Source organism: Saccostrea echinata, unplaced genomic scaffold, assembly GCF_033153115.1.
Source record: "Saccostrea echinata isolate AGI-Se365-2 ecotype Australia unplaced genomic scaffold, CSIRO_AGI_Sech_v1 ptg000033l, whole genome shotgun sequence".
NCBI classification, from domain to species: Eukaryota; Metazoa; Mollusca; class Bivalvia; order Ostreida; family Ostreidae; genus Saccostrea; species Saccostrea echinata.
In genome coordinates, this window is record NW_026889782.1 from 8,378,242 (window position 1) to 8,390,362 (window position 12,121).

General features: G+C 32.7%; 1 long non-coding RNA gene across 1 annotated transcript; it reads left to right on the forward strand.

Moving 5' to 3' along the window:
• Positions 1-8,756: 8,756 nt before the first annotated feature.
• On the forward strand, positions 8,757-9,733 carry LOC133198970 (uncharacterized). The gene is made up of 2 exons (XR_009722696.1): positions 8,757-8,798; positions 9,096-9,733. It is a non-coding gene; the product is annotated as an uncharacterized LOC133198970 (long non-coding RNA).
• Positions 9,734-12,121: the final 2,388 nt, after the last annotated feature.

Genomic DNA, 12,121 nt, shown 5'->3' on the forward strand with positions numbered 1-12,121 from the left:
GTGGCGCTGCGTGCCTGAAGAAGTATAGTGCCGTATTCCTAGGACTCTTCCCGAAATCACATATTATAAATCCAAAGTAACGGGTAATTTAGTTTCCGAGTTTATTAATAAAGGCAATTAATTTAATGATGGACAACAATTTTAACATTCAAGAAATACATGCGGGGAACACAGATGGAAGTGGCCAGTAATGCGTCGGGCCTCCGAACTGCCATATACAATCCAGATACTCGTATATAAATTAAGAGTTCTTTGACAACAATTAAGAAATTGAGTGATAACATGGCAAGTGATGAGTAAATTACAATATGTGAAAAGTTTTGATAAGATAGATATGAAAGAAAGATAAACAAAATAATTACATGAATGTTTTTATGAGGTATTAGAAATACGTGATTGTGTTAACACTCTGTCACTTTGTACTTCTCAATAATTGTTTAAAGAGTGTCACTATTCAATTAAGTAAATAATTCAGTATTTCGCAGTTGAACAATAAAATGATTCATAACTTATTTCAATGAAAATAATTGATAAAACATAATTAAGTTCAAAATAAAAGTTCAAAAGAAAATTTGTAAAAAGGGTCAATTCTGTACGGTGGTACTTTTATGACAAAGCATTCGCATCTTTCCGAGAAGTACTTGAAGTCCATTAAGTCAAGGGTCATATCACAAACATGATTTAAATGCCACTATTCATCAGGAGCTGTGTGGCGTAGTGGTAAGGGTGTTAGTCTCAAAGCAATATGATACTCCGAATTTTTATTGTGAAGGGGATCAAATTCCACGAATACTATTTTATTTTTTAAATTAAAATATTTTTTTCGAGATCTTTTTTTTCTCAGAAAAGTTTCGTTGATCATAATTTCATAAATTTCAATAATGAGAACTTTGCTTTAAATACTTAATTCACAAATTGAATATGATTTTTTACTATGAAATATATGGAGATAACGAACAGTATTCAAGCTCAAAAGTCCATTAAACAATACAAAATAGCAGAGCAAAGACGGACCTCTAAACATCACAGGTGGGATCAGGTGCCATGGAGGAGTGAGCATCCCCTGCCGACCGGTCACACCCGCCGTGTGCTCCTTGTCATGATCGGGAATAACGGAAAACAATTCAGTGTGTAAATAATGGCCTAACAATTAGTATGAAAAACGTCAGTCAGCATTTGACTCAATGATAAATTGTATTTGCTGACAAGATCATAGTATCGACCATAGAACTTACGAAATGATGACTTTAAACGAGACAGCTGACATCTGAAGCTATAGGCATTCTGCACGCCTTGTCCACCCATCTTCTTTCAGAAAGAAGAAGCACGCAGATAAATAACTGGTACGCTTTTTATCTTGTTTCTACTTTGCTTGTGCAATTTTAGTCCATTTATGGTCCCAGGAAGGCGCTCCTCTGAATTATGAACATTTTTAAACTTTGAAGATACTTCTGTATCTGTGTATTTTCGATGATCATTTCAAACTACATACTATACTACATTTCCTAGGTTACGCCTTGATTCAGCCTGGAATGGTTCAAGCAATTTAAATAAATTCGTTATTTAAGGTATGAAATTTGTTATATCAAGGATTTTTTGAGAAGTATATTTTGGATAAGTACTCATATAGTATGACTCAAAACCGCTGAGAAAATGGGGGGTCAGTGTGCATCTAACTGAGCTACGGTACAATTAAGTTGACCTTTTTGCACTTAAATTGTAACTAGTTGGTTAATCACTTTAACCGTTATCATATTTTATCAGGTGTAACCATGGGAATAAACATAATCTTATTTTACGTAAAATAGTTTGAATAATATTTATCATTGAACAAATCATGCAAATTAATGCGCGTAAATTATTGTGTGACCTTTTTGCGGGTATTAAAAATCTAAACAGGCAATAGAATATTTTCTTGTATCAAACTTTTTACGACTCTAGCGCTGATCGGTCAAAAGTATCGAGTAGTTTAAAATAATGAAAGAAAAAGTTGGGGTCAGTGATGTAAATTTTGAAATATTGGTCAAAATATGGATTTTCTGGCAAACAACTGTGTAAATTTTATCTCGACTTCTTTAATATATCTTCATTTTTTGGCAAAGTTTGTTGAGCGAAGGTGTAAATTTTGTTATAAAAGTATAAATTGAGACCTGTATTTAATATTCCAGGCATATCATAACGGAAAATATTCCCTGAGTAAAAGTATGAGGCTAAAGTTCCAAGATATTAAATTTAATAAATGTGTAGATTTGCAGAATTTTCTGTTTAATATCCTTCCACTACAAGAAATAGTCCCTTACAAATCTTGCTTCTTTATGAATTTTTGAGCAGTTTTTTAATTGAATGTTGAACATTTTAAATTGTTAAATTGAAATATGTTATAAAGATTGAATTTTGATAAATAGTTTTTAAGTAAGAGGTTCTGAATGAACTTTTCTAAAAGGCTGACGAGTGACAAACCTTAAAATTTAAAAAAAAAATGAGAACATGTGTAATTTAATTATGTTTTCATTTCATCTAATAATGGGACACCGTTTGGGATTTTCCTCCTTCTCCTAGAATTTCAGAATCACATATTCTTTAATCCAAACAAACGTTTATTTGTTTATAATGTGTTGTACTTCTTACAAAATCCCTCATATAAATGAACCATCGACCGTTGGTGGTACATAAGAACTACGCACGCTAACTCTCGATTCCCGCCTACATTTACACCCATTTAATTCAATACTAATGGCAATTTGGCCGTAAAATCTATGTTGAATGCAAAGAACATTTCAATGGTAATTGATTGATAATTTTAATACCAGTGTTAAATAGTTAATTACCCTTAATTCCAGCTCTTTATATACATGTAAGGGGGGTAGACGATATTTTTCATTGAAATCGGGCTCTTAAGCATCACTAAATTTTAAAATATTTTGGATGTGAATTATGTTCCTTAAATCTTTTCTTATGTTTTACTCATATAAAATTAAACATATATTATTAATAAAATAAAATGTTTTAGTTGTAAATCCCTTTGAAATTGGTGAAAAAAAAACATTTCTGTTGTTTTTTGTCTGTAAACATATGTCCCCCCCCCCCGTGAAACACAAAAAGCTTTGGTACGAATTTGTTAAATGACAGTCCATATTACCTGTAAAAAGGAATTTTTGTTTCACGGGGGGGGGGGGGGGGATGGTTTAAAAATATTTTCCGTTTTCCATTGATTTCTATAGTGAAAAAGTTTTACCAAAATTATAGAGTTATATCTCTTTGTTTTCGCAAAGAAGTAGTTTTATGAAAATTCATATAAATATCTATAAAGATATGAAAAATCATTCGAAATTTGTTAACTTTTGAAAATTGACTTGGAGGTAGGCGGAAGAACAATACTATCGTTCGAAGTTCTTTGTTTGTTTAAGCACAAATTTTCAAGGATGTTAACTATGAATGAATGGAAACCATTGCCATTACCATGTCCTTTCAATTCAATATTTACATCCAATTTATTATCTGATGGCTGTTTAACTGGAATTTCGACTAATAATGACATGTACACTGGATAATGAATCGTAATGAATAACGATAGGTCTCATAATTATGTATGTGATCCACATGTAGTGTCTATACAATGTAACAATGTGCGAAAGAGTTGTTTAATAGCTTTTGCTGTTTCACATAAACAAGCGAAGAGTCTGCTTATTCATACATGTTTGTTTGAATATGTATACTCTTAAGTCATGTTTAGGATATTGTCCTCCGTTATTCTATATATTTTTAATTGAGTCATCGTACATGTTGTATATGTGCATGAAGTCCATGCAGCAAATCAAAGGGCGAACTAAAACAAAATGATAGATATTTGCGACAAGCTGATTTAAAGGGACCTGGGCCAGTGGTGTTTGTCTTCAATTTTAAATGTCTATTTTTATTTTTAAAAATAACTTCAGTTTAATGTTTTGAACGTACATGAATATTCTAAGAATTCAATTACAACGACATTCTTCATAACACCATGACCGTTCACGGTAGCTCAGTCGGTAGAGCGCTCGCTCCGTGATCGGGAGGTCGTGAGTTCGAATCTCGGCCGCGACAGACCTAAGTCGATAAAAAATAGGTAGCAACTGTTCCTTCGCCATGCGCTCGGCACTTTGAAGTGAAAGTTGCGGGTCCTTCGGATGAGACCTTAAAAACCGAGGCCCCGTGTCACGGCAGGCGTTGGCACGATAAAGATCCCTCACTGCTCAATGGCCCTGAGTGCCGAGTAAAGGTCAAAATTTGAAGCCCTTCACCGGTATATGGTGACGTCTCTATATGAGTGAAAAATTCTCGAATGGGACGTAAAACAACATACAATCAATCAATCTATTGTTAGTGTTTACGTTTTACTGGGTGTGTTTAATTTGTTTAGTCTGCACACATCACTGAGCTTTTTTGTGATTTGTCTAAGGCATTTGATCGGGTATGGCATAAAGGTCTTCTATTTAAGTTACAAACTTATGGTGTTAAATTATTGCTATGGTTTCAAAGTTATTTAGATTTAAGGACACAAAGGGTATTGCATAGGAATACTATGTCTAATTTTAAACCATTACATGTTGGAGTCCCTCAGGGGTCTGTATTGGGACCACTTTTATTTTTGATATATGTCAATGATGTTGCTGAAAATATGTCGAGTTTAAGCAGGTTGTATGCTGATGATAATTCTTTACAGAACTGTTCTGAAAACATACATGATATTCAAGTAGGATTGAATTATGATTTAAATCAACTTGAACAGTGGTCTAAACAGTGGCTATTGAAATTTAATCCTTCGAAAACCAAAGCTTTCTTTTTTAGTACTAAGAAAAATGTCGAACTACCAAGGCTTAAATTTCAAGACTGTTATTTAGATTTTGTATCATCACAAAACCACTTAGGTATTCTCTTTTCACACGACCTTACATGGTCAGCGTACATTGATTCTATCGTTGCCAATGCATATAAAAAATTAGGTCTACTTAAAAAATTGCAGTTCAGGGTAAGTGCTAAAACTTTAACTCTTTTATATACTACTTTTATAAGACCTCAGTTAGAATACGCAACTGAAGTTTGGTGTGGGTGTTCTAGTCAAGATTCCGAAAAACTAGAAAAATTACAGTTAGCAGCAGCAAGAATAGTCACTGGATTAACTTCTTTAGCATCGCGAGATTCTCTCTATTTTGAAACTGGATGGGAACCACTTGCTATTAGAAGAATGTCGAAAGTAAGAACAACTATGTACAAAATTTTTCATAATATGGTACCCGAGTATCTGAAAGAAATATTTCCAAACATTCGATCACATGAATCAAATTACGTAACAAGACAATCACAAAATTATTGCATCCCCAAGTGTAGATTAAATATTTATAAATCATCTTTTGTCCCAATGGCAATAAGGGAATGGAACTCTTTACCTCTTGAAACAAGACAATCCACTACTATAGGTTCCTTCAAAAATTTTATAAACTCTCAAAAAACACCTACTCCTGCATTTGTTTCTTTTGGTGATCGTTACTGGAATGTAATTCATACTAGATTAAGACACAATTGCGTTCTGAATAAAGATTTATTTAGGTGCAACATCATTGACAGTCCATTATGCACTTGTGGAAAAATAGAAGACGCATATCATTACTTTTTTTCTTGTACGAAATACACTGTCCCAAGAAACGATTTGTTTAATGCTATTTTTAGAATGATTAATTTACGTATTGTAGACACTCACGTACTGTTATGGGGAGATGATTCGATTAGCATTTCTGAAAATGAAAGTTTATTTTTAAATGTGCAATTGTTTATTAAGAGATCTGGTCGTTTTTGAATTCATATATTTAATTCATTTGTACATACTACATCAAGTCAATTTTGTACATGCACAACCTATGTAAGATAATCGTATTGACCTTTGGTTCCAGTGTAGTTTAATTTTTAACATTATTTTGTGTAATGAATTGTTATAAAGGAGAGGACGTTCTAAGTTTTAAGAACTTGTGTCCGATCCTTTTGTTGTAATATCTAAACAATAAAATATGTTCAAACCATCACTGAGCCACGGAGTACCAAAACTAACGAGTTGGTTTTGCTTTCTCGCATGTCTACTCTTAACTATCCGGATTAAAGTTTTCATGTATTTCATTTATACACAATAAAATTTCTACTTTTCTTAAGTATATGGATAAAGTTTGCTTTGTGAAAGTGGAAGGATATGTATCAATCAAACGAATCCCGAAAATTGTAGTTTTAATAATTTCCAGATAAAATAATTTTCTTAACACGTTTTAATATATTCCAGTGTGAAATGTTCTAGCAACATATAAGGCATGATATTATTGAGAAAATATAAGTTAATATGAGATTCAAATCTGTATCCCAACCCCTTTAAAGTGTAGTACCCCTCCAACTATTTGTAAGAAATAGTATGTTTGGAAACAAGTAAGCAAAAATATATTCAACAACTGCAAATATTGTTAAGACAGTAGCAGAATTGCCTACCTTTGATAGTGCAGATGTGTAATTTAAATCCTCATTTTGATGGAATATCAGAGACGACAGGCGTAATTTTCATATTTTATCCTACTAGGTTATCTCACTGTAATTTTGTTCAATGAAGATCAGACCCTGTGTTGTATATTATATAATAAAAGGCGTATTTAAGATATTTTTCGAATCATTTCTTGACATACACTGTAAATGCTATGTTCTGTACAACATGTGCATCCTAACATACCAACTAATCATAATAACTCCTCTCCTAATGTTGTGATTGGTCAAGTGCCTGCAGAACTAGGTCAATCCTTTGTATAGTGTATATTGCTGTGTAAATAAAAATTATGAAAATCTTCGTCAGACTGTTTAAGCGGGAAATTTAAAAAGCTTAAAATTGATTGTTATGGCGTAAAAGTATAACTTACAGATAAACAGCGGAAGAAAAGCTCCAAAAACATAAGGGATACGCAGGTCTACATTAGTTTTAGAGGGACCACAGAAAAGTGATTGAACATTTTTTTCCATAATATATGCAACAAAGAACAAATCCAAAAACTCCTGAGCTACTTATATACTTAATCACTGGTTTATTTAGCAGCATTAGGTCACAGGATTCGCACGGATGCAATATTACAATAAATTAAGGATGGAGACTGATCGCATACGCTTTTTTTAGTGTAACGGGTCAACTGGGAATACTCACTCCTCATAACAATTCATGCATGGATTGATATATATTCTTTTACTGATTTAGAATAGAAGTGGTATAAATAATAAATCACTAAAATATTAAGAAATCGTTGGTTTTTCTTTGGTGCTAAGAAAAACGACTTCATATCATTCTCAGTATAAATCTTAAAATTTCCCATCTCTCTCTCAAAAAAAGGTTTGTTCGTGTCATTTATCCTCAAACGTACAATTTTAGACTTCGATATTTATACGTACATCTTTATCAGAGTTACAATAATCTTCTTTAGTTGGTAAGCCCTGTCTTCAAAGCCAAAACACACACACACACACACACACACACACACACACACACACACACACAAACAAAAAAACCTAAATGTGCACATATTATATAATAAATAAAATACATGTAGTACCTACTTTCACTGCCTTGAAGTTTGTTGATCAGATTCATTCATCGATATGAACAGCGGTGATAATTGATAAGAATGCATTGCTATATTCAGATCTTTAGATGTCAAAAAGGATAACCTTCCACGGTCTGATATCCTGGATCATTGTCATGTGATGTCGATACCGATGGTTTCTGTGGAATGCCGCTCCGTGCGGTGATTTACAATACACTTATGAATAAGTACAACGGCAAGAAAAAAAAATCATCGATGTCCTTTGCATATGAGCATATTCAAAGCAAGATTTTTACTAGTATTACCAACTTTTCAATTTTTGTTCATCGGTTGTGCACTGTAGTTAGTACTGGAATTCGGAAAATATAACGAATGAATTTACATTCTGTCTTACTCTATTGTTAGGGAGAACGTATTGTAAACGTCTTTTCATAAAGTCATAAATTTATAATTATCTAGTCATAAAATAAATAATATAAAATAGAGAAATAAAACAGCAATAACGACGAAGTTTAAAGAGCACAAGTTTTTCAAATTATTTTACTAATAATTTTTAAGTACATGTATGTTATCATTAACTAATTTTTTTTACCGAACTGATAAAAAAATTATAACGTCTTATTCCCCCATGTGCATTTTCTAATACAGAAACAAATAGATCGGCCGCAAGAGTGGCCGATAATGATAAAATGTGAAGGAAATTACGTGTATAATTTATACACTGTATTTGTTTGAATTGTCTTTTAATCTTTTTTTTTTTTTTTTTTTTACAAATTGCTTTAAAGAGAAAACAGATTATACACGTAGCTGTATATTTTTCGTTCCGAATTATTGTTTTCCCTCCAGCTATAACATATTGTCCCTCATATTACAATGCACTGAGAAAAGTGAAAATTGCGAATAAATTCAGACTGCAGCATTGAAAATTAAATTTTCAAAAACAATTTAACCTCACATTATGCTGCTGGCAGTTCGTTCATTTGAATTTTTACAAAATGTCAGACTGTAAAATAAATTCTTTTTTCGTCACTTTTAATGCATCCTCAATATACAGAAAATTGTTTTGACATTTCGTGATGCTCGTGATTCCTCATAAACATGGATGATTACAACGGGCAGTTGGTAAGTAGTATTAAGTTATAATAAAAACAAATTCATAGCACAACCACATCATATCACAACAACGGACTTAAAAATTTCACAATGGTATGTACGTTATAATTTCTTAATGAAATTCAAACAATCCGTATATTTTGCGAAATATGGAACAGTGGAATTTCTTTTATTTCTAGTTCACTGGAAACTTTTCAAGTGTTTTAAGTAAAACTAACGTAAAACAAACAGAACTTTAATGAAGGTCCAACATGGGCTATTTGTCTGACTCGTGCCCTTCAGAATTCAATTTAGACCATTCTATCAGATTTTTTCACGGATCAAAACGAAGAACTGTTTCTGAAAATATCTTAACTTCAGCTAAAGCTAAAACATTTTGCTTTATTTCAGCTAGATCGTACTTCCATCGCTATATGTCTGCTATTATGTGTCAAATTTCTGGTTGCTACTGAGAGTATGAAGGCATGCCGCAATTGTGAATACAACGGTGAATCGCAGAGCCCCCTGACTCGTTTTGATGTTCAGCTTTCTAGATGTCGCTTGCGGCAATGTTTTTGTCGCTGTGATGGTTCGGTTTTTTGTCCTAGGGCACGGCACCGATTGATTTGTAGAGATAATTGTATCTTGTGTAGAAATCCCCTCACGTGGGAGGAGTTACCGCCCTTCACAATATTTGAGATTTCTTTAAGAGGTATTGACATGACTTGTGAATGCGGATGTTTTGGAACGTATTCTTGTACACAGTCTAACAGATGATTTTATAAGAATTAATATGTGTTTGGATATGTATACATATACAGGCGGATATTCACCCAATCTATAGTCTTAATGTATGTCAAAAGACTAATTTTAAAACCTTCTTTTGCATCGAGAAAGTTCTAGGGGAGACCTTTATTTTTCAAATATGTGTTTAACAATAATCAAGTATTCATCTGACATGAAACTCGAATGATTTATTTCTTTGTTCAAAGCTTTCATATTCGGAGTATAATCATTTCGAATAAAACTGATGTCTGCCAATCTGCTAATACTCTGGAACCATTTTTATAATTTTCATTGATGTTAAGAGTTAAAGGTTGGTTTTATCAAAGCAGACACCAATATGTGAGGGGTAGCCAAAAAATTCCTTTAAAGTAAGAAACACGTCACCAGTAGTTTCTGCTCAAGTTTTGACAAAAAAAAGTTTATGGATGAGGCAAAGCGATGGCATTAACTGTGTTCATAAAAGCTGCGTGGATGTCCAATCTTTAGTCGATTTTACAGAAGCCCTAACAAAAAATACTATAGAAAACTATAGTAAACTATACTTTACTATAGTTAGTAAATCAAAGTTCCAAAGTTTTCACTATAGTAAATCAAAGTTTCAAAGTTTTTACTATAGTAAATCAAAGTTCCAAAGTTCTCACTATAGTAAATCAAAGTCCCAAAGTTTTTACTATAGTAAATCAAAGTTCCAAAGTTTTTACTTTGGTACTATAGTTAACTATAGTAAACTTTAGTTAACTATAAGTTTGCTATAGTATTTTTTGTTAGGGGAGGACCCGGTCTATCATTGTCATCCTCAGCTGAAAAATACAATTACCTCAAAGCAATATTGATGTTAGATTTTACCTTTTATTCTTTTTTTACTACGGATAGTGAAACATGTTTAAGCATGAAAAGAATACAGGATGCTTCACATATTATAGGTATATTGAACTTATATTGGGGAATATTGGCTGTACAAATGCACGAGCTTGCGAGTGCATTTGCTCGATCAACAAGGGCCAATATTCACCAATATAAGGCCAATAACTCCTTTATTATATATCTAAAACATCTCCCATTGAGTCATATTAATTATTTCAACTAAATAACTCAAATTAAAGAGGATTTTTAGTATCGGTATTTAAATTAACGTCTGTCCTGTATGGCCTAAAATAAAAAAAAATTGTTTGTTTGCAGTTGACTACCGACCCCTTTTAAACTGCACCCGAACCAAACTTTTTAAAGCTATTTTCGAGATTTTATTTGCAAGTTTCAAGTTTTCAGGACAATGAAACTGGTTCATTTCTGTTTTTATCAAAGTATAGTGGCGTAATTATGATAAGTGGAGCTTATTTACATCTAGTAACCCTATGAAAATATCTATAATTTGTTATGCAACAAAACCCCGAAAACTGAAATCTATTTAAAAAAAAAAACAAAACAAAAAAACTACCTACCTACCCACTTTAAAATTTATAGGTCGGCAACTATAAACAAAGATTTTTTTAAGCTTAGCCTAAGTATTCAATATCGCATCATTCCAATGACCCTACCAAGCGTTATCATTTGCTTATTGGGGATTTATTGAGGCTAATACGTACTAATTTATCAATTAATAATTTCAAATTTGCGTGAAAAATAACACCTCTTACCTCACTGTCACTACCTAACTAACCTATCGTAAATTGCCTAGACGACATTTTTTGTTTACAACGGTGCGTTCGATATTAAACGCTCGTATTCGAAATGTTTCGGGTATACTCCATATCCGTAATACAAATTAAGTCAGCGTTTAATAAAACACCAAGATATTGAATGTTGAAATTCTCTAGACTTTCAGTAGTATTTTATTATTGATTATTTGTTAGCTATATAATAATTTCATACATATTATTGATTCTGTAGAGGATTACGCCAGGCGTTGGGTCAGACATGAAAAAGAACTTGAAACTACGTCAAAATGGATGAAATGTATCAGCTATATGTTGAAATCTCGCATTAAACGAGTGAGGGGCAGTATGATAACCATCTATCCTTCTGTATTCAATAAATCAGAAGTGAAAAAAGAACAAGAAGTCTGTGAGCCAATGCTCACTAATAATACCCCCGCTCTGATGTGAATACACAAGTTCGGTTATGGACAAACACAGTGATAATCAGGAAATTGACATCGGATTTGTAAAAACTGAATCCCAACATATGGCATGCCTAAACAAAGATTGTGCTAAAATTTCAAGCATCTGCGATGAGTAGTTGCTGAGAAAACTTAGACCAAAATTTGTTATGTATAGTACGGACAGACGCACGGATAAACAGGAAGTTGACATCGGATTTGTTCCAAAAATGAATCCCATTATATGGCATGCCTAAACAAAGATTGTGCTAAAATTTCAAGCATCTTCAATGAGTAGTTGCTGAGAAAACTACGACCAAAATTTGTTATGTAAGGTATGGACAGACGCACGGATAAACAGGAAGTTGACATTGGATTCATACAAAAATGAATCCCACCATTTGGCATGCCTAAACAAAGAGTGTGTTAAAATTTCAATCACCTCTGTTGAGTAGTTACTGAGAAAACTGCGACCAAAGTTTGTTATGTGTGGTATTTAATTCTAAGTGGTAATCCAACTTAAACCCATAGCTCCCTTTCTAAGGAGGAAATTCTT